Source organism: Pteropus medius, unplaced genomic scaffold (assembly GCF_902729225.1).
Source record: "Pteropus medius unplaced genomic scaffold, Ma_sr-lr_union100, whole genome shotgun sequence".
In the NCBI taxonomy this organism is placed as follows: Eukaryota; Metazoa; Chordata; class Mammalia; order Chiroptera; family Pteropodidae; genus Pteropus; species Pteropus medius.
The window spans coordinates 6570728-6595071 of NW_024350319.1; the positions used below are offsets into that span (position 1 = coordinate 6570728).

The 24344-nt window shown below is 31.7% G+C and overlaps 1 pseudogene; it reads right to left on the reverse strand.

Annotated features, from left to right (window-relative positions):
• Positions 1 to 4114: 4114 nt before the first annotated feature.
• On the reverse strand, positions 4115 to 4233 carry LOC120583466 (uncharacterized; annotated as a pseudogene).
• Positions 4234 to 24344: the final 20111 nt, after the last annotated feature.

Here is a 24344-nt window from a genome sequence, read left to right on the forward strand (position 1 = left end):
AAATATTAAAGACAAAGAGAGAATCTTAAAAGCAGCAAGAGAAAAGCAGTTAGTTACCTACAAGGTTGCTCCCATAAGACTGTAAGTTGATTTCTCAACATAAACTTTGCAGGCCAGAAGGGATTAGCAAGAAATATTCAAAGTGATGAAAAGCATGGATCTATGACCAAGATTATTCTACCCAGGAAAGCTATCATTTAGTATCAAAGGATGTATAAAGAGCTTTCTAGACAAGAAAATATAAAGGGGTTCATCATCACCAAGCCAGAATTACAAGAAATGTTAGAGGTACTTCTTTAAGAAGAAGGAAAGAGAAAAAAAAAGATAAAAATATGAATAATAAGATGGCAATAATTACTTAACTAGCAAATAATTGTTGCTAGATATGTAATTATTGGATTAAATGGATTAAATTCTCTAATCAAAAGATAGGACGGATGAATGGATATGAGAACAAGACTCTTACATATCTTGCCTATAAGAGACTCATTTCGGATTGAAAGACACACACAGACTAAAAGTAAAGGGATGAAAAAAGATGTTTCATGAAAATGGAAACAAAAAAAAGCTGGGGTAGCAATACTTGCACAAGACAGAATAGACTTTAAAATAAAGGCTATAACAAGAGACAAAGAAACACCCATTTATGCTACTTCTGGGTATTTATTTGAAGAAACCCAAAACACTTTGTAGGGACATGTGAATCCCTATGTTCCTTGCAGCATTATTTACAATAGTCAAGATATGGAGGCAACCTAGGTGTCCATCAATAGATGAATGGTTATAAAAAAGTTGGTACCTATATGCAATGGAATATTACGCAGCTATGAAAAGGAATGAAATCTTGCCATCTGCAATAACATGGGTAGACCTAGAGGGTATTGTGCTGAGTTGCATAAGTCAGACAAAGACAAATGTCATATGTAGAATTAGAGAACAGGGTAAACAACATAAACAAACTCAAAGATACAGAAAGCATTTTGATGGTTGTCTGATTGGAGGTGGGAGGATGGGAGAAGGATTGAGGGGATTAAGAGGTAAAAATTGGTAGTTACAAAATATTTGTGGGGATATAGAGTATAGCATGGGGAATACAGTCAGTAGTATTGTAATAACTATGTATCGTGTCAGAATTTATCGGGGCGATTACTTCTTAAGTTATATAAATGTCTAATCACTGTGGTACACCTGAAATTAATATAATATTGTATGTCAACTATAACTGAAAAAATAAAAATGTAAAATTTTAAAAATAAAATAAAAAATAAAAAGTAAATTATAGATCTCAAAAAAGGTCAATTTACAAAAATTAGTTATGTTTTTGTACACAAGAAATGAACAATCTAAAAGTGAAATTAGAAAATTAGTTGGATTCATAATAGCATCAAAACTAGTAAAATACTTAGAAATAAATTTAAAGAAGTACAAAACTTATACTTTCAAAACTACAAAACACTGTTAAAATAAATTTTAAAATAGATATGGAAATGCAAGATCTTCAGTTAGGCAAAAATACCTTAATAAAATAATAGCACATTGGGAGAACTAAAAGTACATGATTTCAAGACTTATTTTAAATGAATGAACATATTCAGTGTTGGAGTGGATGTGGAAGAATTGGAACTATCATGCAATCCTTCTAAGAATAGAAATGATACTACCTCTTTAGAAAAAAAAATTGAGCAGATACTTGTAGGTTAAATATATCTCTACCATATGATCCAACCATTTTACTCCTAACTATTTACCCAAGAGAAATGAAATCATATGTTCATACCAAGGCTTTGACATTAATATTCACAGCAACTTTATTTGTAATAGATCAAATCAGTAGCAATTCAAATAAGAACAAGCAAATGGACAAACCATAGTAGATTTATACATACTCAGCAATAAAAAGGAATGGACTACTGATATATGTAACAGCATATATATGTCCCAAAATATTTATTCTCTGTGAAATTAGTACAGTCATAGGAGTATAGAGTATGATACCATCTATGTTAGATTTGAGAAGATTCAAACTAATTGAGAATGACATAAAGAAAATCAGCAGAGGCCATGCCAAGGTGGGAGTAGAGCAAGAGCAGAAATATACTGGAAGTTAAGATTAGAGAGAAGCATGAAGAGTTTCAGGGCGATGGATATGTTCAAAAGTTTATTGTTGGGATGGTTTTACAGACATATACATATGTCAAATTTATTAAATTGTACACATAAAATATGTGCAATTTATTGTATACCAACTATACCTCATACAGTTGGTTAAAGAACATTTGCATTTAAAACTTTCTCACAGGTAAAAGCAATAGAGTCTCAATATGACCATTACCAAAATGACAGGTTTACATATCTGAGTCATTTCTGAAAGAAAGGAGTTAGATGATCTGAGCTACACTTTAGAAAGCTTTTTTTTATTATTTTTATTTTTATATTTTTATTGTTTTTATTGTGGCAAAATTAGTTATAGATCTCTTCAAAGACTCTTGCACTAAAATTCAGGTAAGAAATGATGATGCATTGACCTAGTGATTTTAGGAGTTTAGAATAGTATCCAGGGATATTTACAAGGGAAAAAATAGATAGGACATGACTAATATGTGGGTAAGGGATATAAAAGAATCAAAGAATTCAGATTCTCATTTGGGACACTGAGCAGGGGGTGGTATGCATTAAAGATGTGACGTACAGAAAATTTATTTGTTTCATTTCAGTCAAGAAAATGAGGAGAATTTAGTAACATATTTGGAGAATCAATGTGATGTTGTGTGAGAATACAGAACATATATATCAGTAAAAAGACAGGTAAGGGTAGATAACTATAGATACTCACAGTCTGAATTATGAACAAGATAACAGGGATAGGAGGCATGTAGGATTTATTTGTGACAAGATTTCCCCAACAATTATCTCACAAATCTCCAGTAGTACTTGAGTAGGGAGTCAAAGAGTTGGTTGCCTCCTCTCTAGGTGCTTTTACATCATCTAATACACAGCTTACCAAGGGTAGGTACCTACTCTATAATATCACCAGTAAATAATTATTATGCATCAGCTTTTAAATGTACAGTGACAGGAACCACTCTCTGGGGACAGCAGTTTGTCTTAAACAGCTGCAAAAATTATTGAAAGATCTAATTTTATATTAATTCTAAATATAGCCATATTTAATTTAATTAGGATATTTCTGCAAGTATATTATATTTCAGTACTATGTGAAACACTATGATTATATTGAGTAAGGAATTAGAAATTGTGCCTATCCTTGACTGACACAGCTCACTGAATTTCTTATTAATTCTTTGTCCATTAAAGCACAAAATTTAAGGTATATTTATTCTATATGCCATCTCTTCAAGTATTTTAAAACAATGCTCAAACCCATCATAATTCTACTTAGGCTGACTCTTTCCAGTTTTCCAACTTTTCTTGAGTTCAACCTGATATTTATATTAAATGAATATGCTTCAGTTTATAAATGTGACACCTCCTAAAGTATGTCAAAAAGATATGATTACCAATTCAAATAGAACTTGCAAATAGTAATACAATCTAACCTTATTTCAGATCATGTGGTAAGCTAAATCACTGTTGCGTCACATTCAGCCCTTAAGTGAATATGGAGTGATGGAAAACATAGGCCTTACTATTTAGTGTTCTTACTTACAATTAACAGAACCCACTCAAATTTAAGCTGAAAGAACATTATTTAGGGGTAGATAGATAAGTCACTGAATCATGGGAAGGCTGAGCTTTCTGGGATCATATATATATGCATATATGCATCTGTATATGCATACATACATATACATACATGTATACATGCACATACATGTACATGTACATACATGTATACATGCACATATACATGCATGTATGCATATACATATATATATGATCCCAGAAAGCTCAGCCTTCCCATGATTCAGTGACTTATCTATCTATATATATGTATATATATACATATATATACACACATAAATATATATATATATTTTTTTAGGCGAAGCAACCCTTGATTGACCTCACAGTTTGCAACGATCTTGTCAGCTTACAACTCCTCTTTATTTATTTATTTATTTATTTATTTATTTATTTATTTATTTATTTTTTATGCCTACAGCACCTGGTCTTCCTAGGTGGTCTCTCATCCAAGTACTAACTAGGCCCGACTCTGCTTACCTTCTGAGATCAGACAGGATCGGGCTTGTTCAGGGTGGCATGACCATAGACTTGGAATCACTTTTAGCCACTGCAGCACTAGTCCTCAACAAGGCCACTGCCATTACCACAATCAGGAAGCTTTAACTCAGGAGACTACCGCAGAACTGTCACAGCTGCTAGTGACAGAAGTTCACTACTTCTGTTAGTGACAGAAGTACACCACAGTTCAGACACTACTAAATTAGAATCTGATACACCAGCTGCCAATTTGAGAATATGTTTTCACTGCCATAATCAGCATGTAAAACATAGATGATCCTGAGTTGAATGATGACTTTTAGATATAGTAACAAAAGCACAAACCATGAAATAATGAATTGATAAACCAGAGTTTACTAAAATTAATTTTTTTTGATACGTGAAAGACACACGACAGACTAGGAGAGAATATTTGCAAAAATCATATCTGATAAAGGACTTTTATCCAAAATATACAAAGATCACTAAAAATTCAACAGTAAGAAAACAAACAGGTAATTAATAAATGGTCCAAAGACTAATAGCTCACTAAAGAAGATACGAAGATAGCAAATAATCACATAAAAAGATAATCTACATAAAATGTCATCAGAGAAATGCCAATTAAATCAACAATGAGATGTCACTACACACCTGTTAGAATTGCCAAAATATGAAACACTTAACAATACCAAATACTGGTGAGGATGTGGAACAAGAGGAAATCTCAATTCATAGGTGGTAGAAATGCAAAATGGTACGGCCTCTTTGAAAGACAGTTTGGCGCTTTCTTATAAAGCTAAATATACTCTTACATATCCAGCTAACACTCCTCTTGGTATTTACCAAAAAAGCTAAATACTTATTCCACACAAAACCTGCACATGCATGTTCATAACAGCTTTACTTATGATTGCCAAAACATGGAAGCAACCAAGATGTCCTTCAGAAGGTTAATGGATAAACAATATGTGGTACCTTCTGATAATGAAATATTATTCAGTGCTGAAAAAAAAATGAGCTATCAAGCAATGAAAAGGCATGGTGAAAACAAATGTGTATTACTAAGTGAAAGAGTCCAATCTGCAAAGCTATATACTGTATGGTTCCAACTATATGACATTCTGGAAAAGCAAAACTATGGTAATAGTAAAATGATCACAAGTTGGGGTAGGGATGATGAATAGGTAGAGCTCAGAAGATTTTTATAGCAGCAAAACTACTGTATATAATACTATAGTAATACATATACATATATACATATTTATATAGATATATATATACACACACCAACCCACAGACTATACCATACCAATAGTGAACCCTAATGTAAACTATAGACTTTGAATGATAATGATGTGTGAATGTAAGTTCGTCATTTATAACAAATGTACCACTCTGGTAGGGGATATCAATAATGAGGGAGGCAATGCATGTGTATGGGCAGGAAACCCCTGTACCTTCTGCTTTTTTTTTTTCTATAAACCTAAAACCGCTCTAAAAATTGTCTATTAAAAAGCATAGATGGCTCATTGCATGTCTCTTTCCCCATAAAACTCATCTCTAAATCAAAGTCATGAATATTGACATATGATTGTCAAACTCAAGTCACTCAAATGCATCCTGGCTGCTAGGGAGCCCAACAATGTAGGCTGATAGATTTCACTTTGGAATGACGAGATTTATACCTTACAAAACTGTCAGTATGGGAAGCGTGGTCAAAAATATTTGAGGTAAATTATGCTCCTTTCTAATCCTTCTCATAACTATTCCACCTAAGATACATTTTTACAGTTGCAACAGAACACATTTGTGCCTATCTTGGCTACAAGTAAATCCTGTGAATCTTTTTTCTGGCTTTCCCCAGAGGAATCTGTGGTCATTTACTAGCATAGCTTCACACTGGGCAATGAATACTACTCTGAATTTCTAGGATATAAAATATATTGTCTCTAAATTGATATTAATCTCCAGAGAACTGAAAAACACTGCATTTCATTGGTCTGAGGATTTATAGAGTCAAGAGATCAATGGAATTTTTATTCAAGTCAGTCTTACAGACCAATCCTATTGTTATGTTTCCAGTCTCAGCATATAGATCTATAACACCTGGCGGAAAACCACATGAGTTCCCCAGCTAGTGTGAGGACTTTTATGATAGGAAGGGCCTAGTATAAGTCTCTGAAATAACCCAACCACCTATACCTCCTTCTGAAATTGCAATACTGTATCCCTGGGGAAAATTATAGGAATAAGTACATAATGACCCAGCAATTCCACTTTTTGGTAATTATCAGAAGAAAATAAAAACACTAGGAAAAACATATACTTCACTTCCTATGTTCATTGCAGCATTATTTACAATAGCCAAGATATGGAAGCAACCTAGGTTTCCATTGATAGGTGAAAGAATATAGAAGATGAGGTACATATATACAATGAAATATTACTTAGCCATAAAAAAAGAATAAAATTTTGGCATTTGAGACAACATGGATGAACCTACAGGGTATTATGCTAAGTGAAATATGTCAGACAAAGACATACTGTATGATTTCATTTATATTTGATTTGGAATCTGTAAAAAAACATTTGTAACAACATGGATTGATCTTGAGATTATCATGCTAAGTGAAAAAATCAGACAGTAAAAGATGAGAACCATATCATTTCACTCATACGTGGGATATAAAACTGAAAGCAATAAACAAACAAGACAGACAAACAAAAACTCATAAACGCAGACAATAGTTGGGTGGTTATCAGAGGGAAAGAAGAGAGTGGGGAGGCAAATAAGGGTAAAGAGGGTCCAACATGGTGACACGAAGAATTTTAACTTTGGGTAGTGAACATACAATGCAATATACATATGACGTGTTATAGAATTGTACACTTGAAACCTATATAATTTTATTAACAGATGTCGCCCCAATAAATTTAATAAAAAACAGTACAAATGAATAAACAAAACAAAAAAGAAAGTAGACCCATAGATATAATCGATTGATGATTGCCAAAAGAAGGGGATTGGGAGATGAGTGAAAAAAATTAAAATAAAAAGAAAAATGTGGTAATTCCTATCTCATTCTCTCCATATTTGGCCACTGAATAAGCCAGGTATGTCATGGGACATGACTGTGAATGATCCCAAATGCAATCAGATGGTGATGCCAATTACAGCTCCAGTTCTAAAGGTGGTACCTTTATAGGAGCTGATTAACATGGTTCTTAGTGTCCATTATCCAGTTTCTGACCCGGAAACAATGCTTTTCCTTCTTATCTTTAGGAGAATAGAAAATAAGTAATAGTAGGTAAAATAGTCTTGCTTTATGCTATGTCAAAGCCCCTCTCTCTGTCATATTGTAGGCTGTAGAGACGTGGAGCTTCATGATATTTTATAGAACATCATGTTCATCCATTACATTGATAACAGTATGCTTATAGGACAGAAAGTAGCAAGAGCTCTAGGTGCCTTAGAAGCCTGCCCCATAGGTAAGATTTCTAGTCTAGTTATCTTGTCTAGTCATTGGGAGCTAAGAAAGACAATCTACTTTAAAGTGTAAAATACATTGCTTTACCTTACACCCCTGACACAAACAAAGCACAACTTAATGTCCCTCATATTTCGAAGATAATATACACCACATTTGGGAATGCTGCTTTGATTCATTTACTGATTTACCTATAAGGCTCATCACTGAATTGACCTATAAGCAAGAAAAAAGTGTCCTTTAGTTCTAGATTATGGTTCAAATTGCCCAGGCACTTGGGCTTTACAACCTAGCAGACCCGATGGTATTGGAAATATTGTGGTAGATGGTATAGTTGTATGAAACTTCTGGAAAGCTGTCATAAATGGATAACAGCATAGACCTGTTAAACCATGCATTTATCTACCAATAACTATTTTCCATTTGAAATGTAGCTCTGCCTTGTTACTGGTAGTTTGTAGAGTGAACACCTGTTCAAGGGGTACCACAACTATGCAATTTGTATTGCACATCATGAATTGTATGATCTGATCCACCGAACCATAAAATTGGATGTGCACAGTACATTCTATTGTAAAATGAAAATTAGACTTGGCCACATAGGTCTAGGAAGGCACAAATAAAGTGTATAAACAGATGGCTTAGACTCCCATGGTACCTGCTCCTATTGCTTCACTGACTCTCCCTCAACTATAGATATGACCTCATGGGGAGTTTCCCATGACCAGTTAATGGAGTAAAAAAAGTTTGAGTCTGTTTTTCTGTTAGATCTTCAAGATATATTGGTATTGGCTGAAATTGGACTGCCACTACTTACAGCTGGACTCAGTGACAGCCCATGAAAACATTAGTGAAGGAAAATTTTTATAATGTTTCACTTCCTAAAAAAGGAAAGATGGCCTAAAATATGCATCTGCAATGATTTATAAGGGATGGCTAATGAACTGGTTGGAAAAAAATGCAAGATAGGAGTATTCTCCAAGAAGATCTGGAAAATAAGAATATAGGTGACTTTTTAGAATGGACATAATATAGAGATATGAATGTCTTATCTAAATTCCCATTAGGGAAAGGTCTACTTTGGTATAAAGTGTCAACAGTCTGCTAGACTAGATGATCCATCCTGTGGATAACGGTGTGCTTTTTCTCAAAGTCATATCTCTTGCCTAATGAGTCCATGAACATAATGGCCGTGATGAAGACTGTGTATGCACATGACAAAATAGATATTCCCTCAAGAAAGCTGATCTGAGTGCCTAATCTGCCCAAAGCAGAGACTAATGAGTCCCCAGTGTTGAATTACATTCTAGGGATCCAGGCAAAAGCATGAACCAGGCAAGAGGCTTATTCTTTTCAATCTTTTTCATGGTTGAGTGGCACTTTGTACTAATATGAGAATAGCTTGAAGCACTTTTATCAACATCAACTTTCATACATTTAGATAATCTCTTATGTGTTTTATCTCACATACATCATATCTGATTAGAAGACAAACTTTAAAGGAAAGGTAGTAAGTAAAGATACTCATGTCGAGTATTCACTGATCTTATCACATGCCCAATGACCCCAGAATAGAATGAAGCACTGCCTGAATAGAAGTAACTTCTGGTATTTTATACCTTAAACACATGGCCAACTATGTGATTCTCTTCTTCATTTTAATGGAGAAAAGTGAGGCTAATAGAGGTAAAGTGGTTATTAGACTAATGATATCCATTAAGTGGCATACCTGGAATATTAATTAATCTCTACAATTCTAAATTTGCAGTCTTTTATGTGGCATTTAAAACCTCAAATTTTATCTAATCTACCTATGGAACTTCAACTTTCATCAATACTTTCAAAAGACTTGTGTTTTATTCCCATCAAAGTACTCAATTATTCTGAAAATAATATTCATTTTTTTATTGCAAACGGTCTCTGAGATGCCAGAAATACAGAAATGAAATACGTAGTTCTTGATTTCAAGGAACACACAGCTTAGTTTGTAAACTGCCAGCCTGCATGAATATGAATGTACAATATCTTGCTTCATTCAACAAATGTACCAAAAATTGACTATGCAGATTCTAGATGTAAACATAGATGAAAGAATTAAAATTTTTATTTAATATTAAGAGGTAGATAAACAGGAAAATTATAATACAAGGTAGAATATGGTAAATGACCAAGAAGAACACAATGTGAAAATATGGAATTTCTATCAAATTGTGTCTCGTCTAATTGCTGATTATTCTGGATCAAGTTTGTCTTTTGTATTAAGAAAGGACATATCATTGAATATGTCATCTCTATTAGTTATAAGTGGCAAAACACGACGGTGAGGAAAGCTGACATACCATCCTTAAATGTTAACCTGTTGGCATATGTCAAACAACTTATAATTTAAACAAGCTTAAATATAGGATGATAGTTTCCTTTTTTCTTTTTTAAATAGGAATGATTGATGGGTCATTTTTTCAAGTGATAAGAAATGGAGAAACTTCAGTACGACTCTCTACAACATAACAGTAAGTCATTAATATAGCTCAGTTGAGTTTCTAAGTATTTTGAAAATAAAATTTGATAAAGATGCTATGGGAGAGAATACAGAATTTCCATGATTAGAGATAATTATGTCCTAATGATGGAAAAAATAATGAGCATTTTAAGCTATTGAGTCTTTGTGGGTAGAATTGTGAAGGAGGAATTGCAAACTAATGTTTTTATTTATCATAGTTTGACCATTAATACCCTTAGAGTCAGAATGGAAACCTAAAGTACTAAAGCTCGATACTTTGGCCACAGAGCCAACATCTTAATACTAACAGCATTTTACAGAAATATTTCAAGATGAAGTTTGATTTAATTTTGATTTTTATTCCTCCAAATTTTTATTATTACTGAGATGGTAAAACTACCGCAGCTATCTGGTTTAGTATATTCTATTGTATGTATTAAACCAATCTTATGACACATATCAAAAACTTTTATGCCTGAACAAGTATCCTATAAAACCTCCTAATCTTCAGCAATGCCACTAATAATGACAATTTTTTGAATAAAATATACATATGATGTATTACTGAATTTTACACTTGAAACCTAATTTTATTAACTAGCATCACTCCAATAAATTTAATTAAAAAAAGAATTTTAAAATAATCTAATAGATTATTTAAATATAATAGCTGGTAAATATGAATATATAAAATCTGGTAAATATAAATATAAAATCTGACTTGATTTTTTCCTGCTTTCCTGAAATTAACCTCTGTCAAATAACCTAATAATTTTCAAAAGTTTATTTTCTGAATACCATGCTTAACATTTTAGTGGAATATCTAGATTGAGTCTCAAACTTTTTTATTATCCTCATTTTATGTATTTTTTCAGGCTCAGAACAGTTACACTATTATTATGTCGTGGAGCCCATACTCTGCCAAAAGCAATGATCTTTATTTCTATTCTTACTGTTTGTCTTCTGTATTTCAGTATTTTATCAAAACTTTCATCTTATCTTTGTTTATCATTTGACTAGTCTAGCTTTCTTACTATTTACAAACCCTCTAATTTCAAATCTATTTTACCAGAACCATTGTTTAATCTGCTAGAAATTTTACCTGGACATATTATTAATTTTTGAGCTTCTAGCACTTAGTATGTAAACATTTGTAAATTAAAATCATAAATGTTGCCATTAAAAAATGAAAAAGTTGAATATATAGAGAATTGAAGTAATCTTTTCCCTAAATAGAACTACCTTTAACTTCTCTACTTTAACAATTTACAGCAACCAATTGACCTAATTTTACCATGTATTCAAATATCTTCCCTTGAATACTCATACCTGTAGTTACCAATGTTTATACATATTATTTATTATATATAATTTATATACATAATATAAATTTTCTTAGCTAGATTCTAGTTTGTAGCCCCTTATTATTTCTAACTAATTGCATCATTAATATCCTTATTCACATTTATGATTCCGAATTCTCTTCCAATTAACTTATTTTGTATATTTATTTGTCAGATAAATCTTTATCAGATACTAAAATACTAAATATCCACTCAAATTGTTTAACTCCAATCCCTTTTCTGGGCTATGCCAGGAAAAAAACTGGCAAGGCTTTTGTAACTAAAAAAAAATTTCATATATTAATTCAATAATTTCAAAGTCTTTGAGAAAATAATCTCTTGAGAATTCCCAACTGATGATATTTGCCAACATTTTTAGTGATTTTAACTGCATCATCTGTTAAAAATAACTTTTCCTTCAAAGGTAATTAGATATATGCTATTATACATAAGAGTCAAGATTTTAAAAGTTAAAAACTTGGCAACACAGTTTTATAAGCTAGTTTCATCATTATTGGTGTGAATGATGTTTTTGTTTAACTATGGAAGTTAAATTTAACTAATAATTCATTATTTCATCAGACAACTCTCAATGTTTGTTTTACTTTCAAAGCATATGTTTGACATTAAATGATATAGACTAAAATAGACACTATTAACTATTTTAGTCCAGCAAAAAAAGTAACAAAGGAGAGAAGGAAGAAAATAGTCTGCCATGAATAATAAAGCTTAAACTTAATATTTGATTGGATATGATACTATTCTTAACTTTTAAAATATGGAAAATATAAAAATTCTTTAAAACATTTTATTTCAATGAAGTAACTTACATGTTAACTTATAATATAATTTCCATTAATAATTGGGCACACATGATATTTGTATTCTCAAAATAGATAAGAAATTTTACAAAACAAGATGATTTTCTTTATGGAGACTTTTTGCCAGCTTAAAATATACCAAACAATTCTTTTCATACTTATATATGGGTTAAATTATAAAAAGTTTATTTGTACACTTATTTTTGGAAATAATCATGCTTGCATAAAGAAAAACATATTTCTGCAACTATTTTACAGAAACTAGAGGTTTATATACACATATAATGAGAGTCTCAACAGTGGCCCGGTCAAATGGAGTGAAATTTAGTCTAGGAAATGGGACTGGCAAGATTTATCTCACTTAAATAATCTAATTCCCATGTTTATCCTCTGGATTTAGAGTATTGTTATTTTTGGACAGTATTTGCTTAGTTATTCACTAAAAAATATTTGAAAACTATGTATTGCCTCACTCATTTTTAATTGACACAAAAAATTCAATTAAGATTTTAAGATTTAAATGTTGCACTGCCAGTACTCTTGATGTCACAGGGGACATACTAAATAGAAAACTCCAATTCAAAACTGTAAGCTCAATTGAAACTGAGAAGGATTGGACTATAAATGTGAAGCTGATTTAGGAATTCTGTAATCAACTGTTCTTGTGTGTACTTTTTATACACAAGATTGAAATATTAACAAACTATGTATGTCTAAATAAGTTAAAAAATTTTAAATAAACATTCTTGGAGATTAGAATATGTTGTATTTTTTAAGTGACAGTATGTTTTTTACCATCTAGATTCTTCATAATAATATTGGTATTTACAATCTAAGGCCTTTTAGATGTTATGATATAAGTAGTCCCTCTAGTATCTGAGCAAGAGATGGATTTGAGGGGTTGACAAACAGGACCTCAAAAACAAGCAGATAAGGAACTCTTGCAATGCTCTTATTGTTGATGTTGAATCTAGCTGAGGAACAGTGAGGGTTGGGATGAACAGAACAAGGCAAATCTGAGAGAGCTTTGTAGGAAGTAAAATAGAAAAACCTGTAATAGATTTGTGTGTCATGGGTCAGAGAGAAAAAATTTAGAATAACTTCCCAAACTATTATTAACTATTATTATATTTTTAGAATAGTATATTATTTTTAAAATGTTAAATATGTATAGGGACATAGTACAATAAGTCCATAATTGTAAAATGAAAAAAGTAGTATATGATACAAAGTAATGCATAATACTGATTATAGTAATGCTCGTACAAGGGTAAGGATAGGATGGTCATAGAGATTAATAAATCAATGTGTTTTCACAAGGGATTTTTGTGCATTTTTTGAATGAAGTTAACTATGTGCAAAAAAAAAAGCATGTTCACCAAGGGCAGTATTAGAATGAAGCTCTGGGATATGTCAAAAATACCTAAAAATTAATCTAACTTTATCTATAAAGTATTAATCCAGTCTTTTAAAAATTAAATTTATTGGGGTGATATTGGTTAATAAAATTATATAATTTTCAAGTATACAATTCAATAATCCCTTATCTGTACATTGCGTCATCTGTTCACCACCCAAAGTCAGATGAGCAGAAAGCCTGAACAGAAACTTCTCCTAAGAAGACATACAAACGACCAATAAATATATGAAAAGATACTCAACTTCACTAGCCAGTAGGAAAATGCAAATCAAAACCACAAGATACCAACAAGATTTGACCCAAAGTCAAAACTTCTCTGTCACCATATATTTGACCCCCTTTACCTTTATTGATCTCCCACCTCCCTCCATTTCCATTACCAGTAGTAACCACTAAATTGTATTCTGTGTCTCTGAGGTTTTGTTTGTTTGTTTGTCTTGTTCATTTGTTGCTTTCAGTTTTACATCCCACATATGAGTGAAATCATATAGTTCTCAACTTTTTCTGTCTGACTTATTTCACTTAGTATGATAATCTCAAGATCCATCTATGTTGTCACAAATGGCAGTATTTTATCTTTTCTTAAGGCTGAGTAATATTCCATTGTATATAAGTACCGCATCTTCTTTATCCAATCCTCTATTTGAAGGATATCTCAGTTGTTTGCCTGTCTTGGCCATCGTAAATACTGCTGCAATAAATATCAGGGAGCATATATCTTTATAGATAAATGTTTGCAAATGTTTTGGAGGGATTGCTGGGTCATATGGTAACTCTATTCTTAATTTTTTGAGGGACCGCCATAGTGTTTTCCATAGTGGCTGTTCCAATTTACATTCCCACCAGTAGTGTATGAGGGTTCCTTTTTCCCCACAACCTCTCCAACACTTGTTATTACTTGTCTTATTGATAATAAATATTCTAACAGCTGTGAGGTGGTATCTTGCTGTGGTTTTGATTTGCATTTCCCTACTAGCTAGTGAAGTTGAGCATCTTTTCATATATCTGTTGGTCGTTTGTATGTCTTCTTGAGAGAAGTGTCTGTTCAGGCTTTCTGCCCATTTTTTAATTGAATTATTTGTTTGTTGTTGTTATTGTTGTTGAGTTTTATGAGTTTTTTACATATTTTGTATATTAGACCCTTATTGGAGGCGTTGTTTGCAAATACCTTCTCCCATTCAGTTGGTTGTCTCTTCGTTTTGTTGATGGTTTCTTAAGCTGTGCAGAAGCTTTATAGTTGATATAGTCCCATTCATTTATTTTTGCTTTTACCTTCCTTGCCTTTGATGTCAAGCTCATAAAATTTTCTCTAGGTCCAAAGTCCATGAGTTTAGTACCTGTTTTTTCCTATGTAATTTATAGTTTCATGTCTTATATTTAGGCTTTTGATTCATTTTGAGTTAATTCTCATGTATGGTGACAGATGGCAGTCTAGTTTCATTCATTTGCACATGGCTTTCTAATTTTCCCAGCACCATTTATTGAAGAGAATTTTTTTCTCCACTGTGTTTTTGACTCCTTTGTCAAAAATTATTTGACCGTATATATGTGGGTTTATTTCTGTTCCATTTGTCTATGTTTTTCTGCCAATACAATGCTGTTTTGATTAATGTTGCTTTACAGTATAATTTAAAGTCAGACAGTGTGATACTTCTGGCTTTGTTCTCTTTTTTCTCAAGATTGCTTTGGCTATTCAGGGTCTTTCGTGATTCAATACAAATTTGATGATTTTTTGTTCTATTTCTTTTAAAAATGACATTGGGATTTTGATGGGGATTGCATTAAATCTGTATATTTTAACTATGTTGATTCTTTCGATCTATGAACACAGAATATCTCTCCGTTTCTTTGTGTCTTCAATTTTTTAAAATAATGTTTTATAGTTTTCAGTGTATAAATCCTTCTCATCCTTTGTTAAGTTTATTTCTAGGTATTTTATTCTTTTAGTTGCAATTGCCAAATAAATTATTTTTTTTAATTTCTTTGTCTGAAATTTTATAGTTAGTATATAGGAACACAATGGATTTTTATAAATTGATTTTGTATCCTGCATCTAGTCTTTTTTAATTTGGAAATGAATAATTAATACCCTTTTAGGGTCTCTTGTTATATGGTCTAAATAATTTCAATGTGCCCTACCTATTTATAAATTTAAAAACATTTAAATAAAGATTCTACGTTCTCTAATCATTTTCTTATATCCTTGAGTTTCTAATTCATCTCTTTAATTTTAATTTTTAATTATTTTATAATAAAAATGTTTTCTAAGTCCTCGTTTAATGCTTAGAGCTTTGTTTCATTGATTGAGGACTTATAACTTTAGCTAAAAGGACATGCATGGTTTGTTTTGTTTGGAAGATGCTTTAGTCCCACATTGTTAGTTCAACTGGCTACTCTTCCAGCTGGGGCATTGGCCATTGTTTCCTAATGAGCAGTGTAAACTGCCAAGGTTCTATTCATTGCTAAGGATTTCCCAGTCCTTTTATGAAAACATAATGTTTTGTTCACTGTGCACATCTGGCTAGGGTTTTGCAGATTTCTTTGGAGCTGAAACTAACTCATTACTGTTTTGTTGGTTTGGTTAATAACGAGAAATCATTTATCGCATAGAGAGTATTGCATTGCAAAGTAGTATACATTTGTCCAAACAAAGACTTAAATGCTTTCAAGCTTTAAAGGCTAATTAATTATGTTAATTTATGAATCAAGTCTAGTTAATTTTCCTAAGAGACAACATATTGATGCTAAAATAAAAAGTGGGGACTTGGGTTAGGTACATACATGTTTTTCAGATATATGAAAATATGAGAGAGATCTAAATGACTATGAAAATAAAACCATGTAACTGAAGAATTGTCTGGTTGTTGTTTTGGTTCAATTCTTTATTATCAAGTCTTTTCTCTGCTCTTGGGCTAAACTTTTATATTACTAATATTTTTCAGTGTTTATCTTTCACTTTAACGTGTTTCTCTTGGGAAAAATAAAGGAATCTTATGACTACATTTTTGACCTTGTGAGAAAAATAGATAATATGCCAAACTTTTGTCTTGAGTTTGAGAACTTAAAAAACATTGACACCATTTTGAGTTCCCATAGTGCTTGATCTCAACAGTACACAGTCACAAACAATAAAGTTCTTTCCATAAAAGTGCCCTTTATATAGTCTTATTGACAAAAACTACAACAGGGAAGAAGAAAAGTTATCAACAAAATTTTGTTTTCCTTTTACATACATAATTGATTAAAAAAATTCTCCTGCTTTTATAAAACCTATTAATATAGAACAATTTCTCTAAGAGGGGCCCTAATTTTTGATTTGAAAGCATTGAGAATTTCAATGCAATATGAGAACCAATTACTCTTATGTAAAATAAAACCCAAATCCAAGAATTAGTGTTTACAAATTTACATTTGTTAGTACTATGTGCAAAAAAAAATGAAGGTGACCTAAGCCAAATTGGATGACTATCCCACTTGTTTCTGTAATAGTATGTTGCTTAGTGTGTAAGAATGTCCTTAAAACAATGCAGTAAAAGTGGAAAATTTATTTTCTGTAAACATATTAAGTATTGAGACCTTGATCCTGATGTAATGTTTTAATATTTCGAAATATTCTGTGATATTAACTATGATTGATCTATTGTTTAGCAAACTTTGAGAATTATTATGTTAGATGAGTTGATACCATAATTTAAAAGGGTACCAAAATATTTTCCAAAGTGTAAGAAAGTTGATCTCACTCAAGTTTTTGAAATTTAGGACTGTCTCTAACTGGCAGTCTATATGAATATAACATTTGTTGTGGGCTTTGACCTTTTCAAAGGTGTTCATTTCCTTGTATTTTGTATCAAACTAGCCACTGAAATAAGAAAATTATCTTTAAAAAGTCATACTTTCATGTTTTCATAGTTTATTTTTTGACAAGAAATATCTTGAGAACATTTTAATAAATTGTCATATTTCCATTATATTATACAACGTTGTGAGTATGGATAGTTGTGTGTATGACTAGTATTGAGCAGGCCTAGACCACCATTTGTATAATAAATTAATTAGTGATATATTATATAAGAAAATATGATTCAATACATACAAATAGAAAATAAAAATAACATAAAAAATTGTTCGACAAAAATTTAAAAAATAGGGAATTGAATCGCATTGGGGAAATACAATAATTTTCATTTTATACCTGGTGCATTAGAGAAAAAGAGAGCCTATCCAAATGGAAGAATTCTTTCCAATTTAACCATCCACTAGGTAGACATTTAGACTAGGGCTTGAATGAAGGTGCTGAATTAGAGGTTCATTAAAAAAATAAAGAATCATTAATAAAAGAATAGAAATGAACATTTACCAAATAATAGTAATTGGATTGTCTTAGGAAGAAAGAATGACTAAATACAAGAAGAAAGAGTAGAATCAAATTTCGAAAAAAACTGTACAGATTATTAGAGAAGTAAAACAAAAACAGTGATAAAGGAGTCATTGGAAAAGTAGGAAAATGACTCAAAAATGTATTGTTAGCAGTAAAAGAAAATTTAGGTATTTCCTTACTGGTATATCTCATTCTAATTTTTTATTTTTAATTTATTTTTTAATTAGGCTGTGAATAAATGAATAGAGAGTTTGGTTGTTAATTCTCTGTCTCTCTCTCTCTCTCTCTCTTCCCCCCCCCCCCCACCCTGTCAGCTTCTCGCTTTCTGTGGTGAGTTGGGTTCTCTTCTTCTCATTTGTGTCACATGTCTCACAACTTCTTGGTACAAGACGGAAACTACCAAACTGCTTGAAGATTTGGCCCATCATCTTATTATCCCTCACAGCACTTTACATTAGAAGGATTCTTGCTTCTGAATCTTTACTTCTGGCCAGGCCTTTTCTTTATATCCATCAAAATGCTTTTAATTAATTGATGGCCATCTACCTCTTTTAATTAATTGATGGCCATCTACCCACCATTCCCAATGATTACAGACCCACTGATCTTTTTTTTCTTTAAACTCTCATACCATTGTATTTATTTCTAAATTTAAGAATTGAATACAAACTTCCTTGTATGTTATCTGGCCATTTATTTTATAGTTGAGGACTAGCTGATTTTGAAGCACAGCTTAGATCATATCTTTTTCAACCTTTCAAATGGTAGCTGTCAGGATGTTGACTACAGAGTTGGTCTGTAGTTTATATATAAAGTGATTTGGAAAGTGGCATTTCCATATTTACTAAAAGGTATGAGTTAAATCAATGAAATGAAATTATTTGTTCTTGTCCAAATTTATCTCATTAATGTATAAAAGACTTTAAAAAAAATCTTACCTTCATTGGCTCCATTAATTCAGTGGGTAAAAATGCATCATTGGACATTCAGAATATCCCCTTCAATGTGTTTGTTTGCATAAAACTAAAAAGTATAAAGACTGAGACTCAAATTAAAGCAGAAATTGCGTTCTGAATAGCCTTTTCTATTTTATATGATATTTTGATACACTTTAACAGGGAATAAATCTCAAGCTTCTCGAATGTGATTAACTTTAAAGATGAATATCTAAAGCCAGCTCTAAAAGAGAATTATGGCAATGAAATAATAAGGCGATTATATATTGCCTGTGTGCATATATCTGCATGTTCTTTACAAAGTGTTCTTTCTAAAAAACAGTCACTTAATGAAATTTTTAGCTCAGTCCACAATTACTTCTTTGATAGAGTGAAGCTGTTAGAAATACATAAGCATAGCCATTATAAGAAACTGATGATTAATAATAACTTCTGATGAATATATAGTAGCTGTTTATTGTGGTACTAGTAAGCCTATTGTACAGTGATTCAGTATAAATTAGATGAATGTTTTTCTTGTAAAGAATTTTAAACTGCAAATAACATTGACTATATTTATATAGCTAGAGGCCAAAAACAAACATTTTCTATTATTCGAACCAAAAGCTAAAGAGATATTTTAAGTGCACTGCATTTTTTGATAGACATAAAAATTTTGGGTCAAATCTCTTTTCTTTAAGGTACTAGTCAGGCTTAAATTATATGGTATGATAAACTTCTGTCACATACAACATAGTCCATAAAATCCCTGGATGCGTATTTAAAAGGTAAGACATATTCCATACAAACCTACAAAATACCTTTCATTTTCTTTTTTTTAAAGTAATAGTCAATTCTCACCCTCCAAGGAGAAAGTTCCTTTAATGTAAACTTATAATACAAATGGAGAGATATATGCAGCCCCAAGCATTGACTTTTCCTTATAAGCAAAATAAGAGATGTTTTTCATTCGTTTTGGCAAGCTAAGGGCAGATACTTCACAGACATGTTTATAAGAAAAAAAAAAAACAAAAAACTTTGATTTGATTAAAATGCATTACTCGAATTAATAACAAGTTATCATTAGTTTTTATATGTACTGTGTACTCTGTATACTATCATTTTGAAGGATGCCAGGGTGCTTTAAAGCTCTTCAAAATAAATCTCCTGAAGTAAAAACTCCCCAGGAAAAGAACACATATCCACAGAGTGAGCCCCAGGCAAAATTGTGACATAGAATAAAACAAAATAAAACCAAACAGAATCAATCTTTGATACCTTTTTTATCTGCCAAATTAGTTATCCCATTTATTGTCCTATCACAGAAGGAAGAAAATTCTTGGTATCAATTCCCTGTAGTTAGTAAGGCCTGACATCCTTGCAACTCCATTAGAAGCATTTCTCAAGTTTAATCTGTCTTGAAGCACCTCACACCCTAAACCAATCCTTTCACATGGAGTTATCACATGTGGTTCAAGGTTGTGTAGATTGTGGTCTGCACGACAGCACTCAGTTAAGGAATCAATTATAAGTGAAAATCTGTCTAGTCTCCCAGTGTCAGGCTAATGATGGCCCTGCTTCCACCTTTTTTCTGTAGCCTGTTTGTTTTCTTCATAATAACCCCACAATTTTCTGAAATTTATTTCAAGAGATATAACTTATCAAGTTAAGCTATCACCATACTCTTGTATGGTGATATAACTTACCAAGTTAAGCTATCACCATACAAGAGTATGGTGATAGCTTAACTTGGTAAGTTATATCTCTTGAAAGTAGCAATATTCCAACAGATGTCTTCCAGAAACTTACTTTTATAATCCAAAAATCAAACCTGTAAGTAGTGAAATTTAACTACTGAGGTAGGTAGACCAACGAGGCAATTTCTGTAGATCAGTGGATATTGTAGCATTACTAGTTATCAGCTACCAGTTTATTTATTAAAACATATATAGGTTAAACTAAATATATAATTCTTTCATTTTTGGTATTAGGAAATTAATGAACTCTTTACTTTAGCTTTAAGATGAAGTGAACAAACCGTGAAAAATTAAAATGTATTTAAGATGTTAAAGTCTTCATGATAAAAGAGTGTGTCTATGTTTATAAAGCATAACCATGCTAACTTTTCTTAATAATTATTTTTCCCTCCTTTAAACTAATAGCCAGTGTCCAAGCATAAGGAAGAAAGTATAATTCCTGGGAGAGAGATCAAACTCCAATATACTATAGAAATGATATAGTAATTTTATTGTGTATACAAAACGAACAGAAGATTCATCCACGGCTTAATATTATTCTTGCCAAATTATGTGAAACCTAATTGCTGGAACAGTAGGTAGACTGTGCACTTCTTTTTATTCTCACTAATGAACAATATTTAAATTACTGAAATACCTCCCATTATTTTTCTATTTCTTTCTAACCTACTTTCCCCCTCTTATTCTAATTAGAACATGTATTGTTTAATTGAGTCTTCATTTCACTGCTTGTTTCACCTTTGCCTTGTGAGTTTCTTAGGAGGAGAGAACACTATATTTTTTGAACAGATGCTTCATTATGGGAGGTGAGTAGTTCACTTACATTGACATTTCACCTTTTCCCCTTTGTCTGGCAGTTGTTGTGGGCTGTTAAACAGCTTTAATGGAAGATAACACCAGCCTCTTGATCTAACAGCATGAAAACTTTTTTTTAATAAACGATTTCACTATCTTCATGGTTCATTAAATACAACGTAGAGTCATTTTACTGCAGTTAGTGGACCCCAAAAGGACCTGACAGTTAAATGAAAGTTGTCAGTCTTCCTTCTGTTGTAGCTGGATTGGGTAATAAAAGGGCAGAACCTGGAAGTGAAGAGCATAACAGAGATCAGTGTGCCTAACAAATAAATGTAGTGAGTTCTTGAGAAATACAACAGAAGAAGGCATGAGTATTTAAGTGTCTAGACAGAGGCCAGTGATAATATCTATATTGAATGGCTTTAAGAATTGTAACTGTACTTTGTATAATAGGTAAGTAGAAAACTTGTGGTCTAAAATTTACGAAGAAAAATTCTGGTAAGTTACAGTGAAAAAAGAACACTTAGGTATAGAAACTATTAAAAAGTTATTAACAATTATCGTTCATTCTATATTAGAAATGTAATGAAATAGAGATTGTTGCTGTCTATCTATTCTTGCTCAATAAGAAAGAAATGGAGTTTCATTTGGCTGACTGCACTTTTTGAAATAAGGTTCCAGTGACTAATTATCATTGTACTCACAAATAAAAAAATAATCCTCCCAAAATTATAATTAATTATATAATGTGTTCTTTGTTTTCCTTTGTCCAAATTCTATAAGTTACTTTACAAGCTTTGAAGCCTGAAGGGGATACTTTATAATATTGACATTGTTGGATCAAGAAAGGAGGTGAGACAATTGATGTTGTTTTCCTTCATTAATATACAAGAACCATCATTATTAAAAGGCAAAGAATATTTGAAAAACTCTCAAGTTGTCTTGATAACTTGCATATAACACTTGCATAAGTTTAAGTAATGTACATCATTATCATATTTATAATTTTAATATTTACTCCTTTCATCACTTTTGATAAAATTGTGAAAGATGATGTCAATATGTGGGCAGTTAGTAAGGAATAACTGAGACATCAAAAAACGGCTCAATTTATATTACACAATTTGCTTTTTTCATTTTTTACACTTCAAGCCCAAGATATTTGGAGATATTCACTTTATATAGGCATACCAAGATAAATTTGGAGGTACTTACTCATTATTCTTCAGATTTTAAACCAGACCACATTTTCAAAGAAAGCTGTTAGTGCCCATGCTCCCATTAATGATTTAAATCACTACTTTTAAATGGAATTTTCTGCAATGATGGAAATGTTTTATATTGCCGCTGTTCATTATGACAGCTACTAGCCATATATGGCTATTAAGTATTTGAAATGTGGCTGGTGCAACTAATGAGCTGATTTTTTTATCTGATTAATTTTTATTAATTGAAATATAAATAGAAATGGTTGCAGAAAGTTAGTGGCTACAATATTAGACATTGCAGACTTAAACACTGTATATAAATGTAATCAACATTGTTTCTTTGTAAAGTCTTTGTCCAGCATGAATTGCTCTGTTGTGTTGGTACATTGCAAAAGAGAGAAAGAAGTTAAAAGCAATGGACCTCATATTTTAATTTTATTCAAATGGTTGTCAAAAGATTTAACTGGCTAATTTTATTATCTTTATACAACATTTTCTTTGAAAACAACTGAACTATGCTTACCTGCTATATTATTAGTCTGGGTTCTCCAGAAAAATAGAACCAATATGATATATATATTTCTCTCTCTGGGTTCTCCAGAAAAATAGAACCAATATGATATATATATATTTCTCTCTCTCATCTCTATCAACTATATCTATATCTACATCTCTATCCATATCTATATCTATATCTGTATCTATATTTATATAATTATCTCATGAAAAGTCTCATGCTCTGAAGTTGACAAAATGGAGACCCAGGAGAAGCAATGTTATAGTTTTAGTCCGAGTCTGAGTCTGAAGACAGGAGAAGGCCAGGGCCTCAGCTCAAAGACAGTTGGACAGAGCAAGCAAATTCTCTCTTACTCAGCCTTCTTTTGTTTTGTTCAGGCCTCCAATGGATTGAATGAAATCTACTGGCCACATTGGGGAGGGCAATCTGCTTTATTCAGTCTACTTATTCAAAGTTAACTCATCCAGAAATCCCCTTGAAGGCATACCCAAAATAATGTTTAACCAAATATTAATGCACCCTGTGGCCCAGTCAAGTTGATATAAAATTAACCATCATACCTGGTATTACGAAAATATTGTTTCTCTCTCCCCTACCCTTTTATCACTTTCAATCATTGATATGCTGATAAAAAAGAAGCCTCTTTATTCAGTTAATTTAACTATGGCTCTTCTATAACAGTTCTAAACAGCTGGAGAACTTTTCAACAAAAAGTACAGCCTATTATATAGTAAGTTCTCTGATGCTGTTTTATTTTACTCTCTGATTCCTATTTCCTAACACTGTTCCTAGAACTATTTCTAGCACATAATTGGTTCTGGGAAATATCTGTTGACTAAATGAATTAATGAATAGTACCTGATATTATAAAATAATGATTGTTGTTGAATAATAGTCTCAGCAACTGCTTTGGCTTTCACTCTCTCTACTCATAAGCTTCCTGTGTGATGGATATTCCCAAGTGACTTTGATTTTTAAATATATTTTGGAGCAA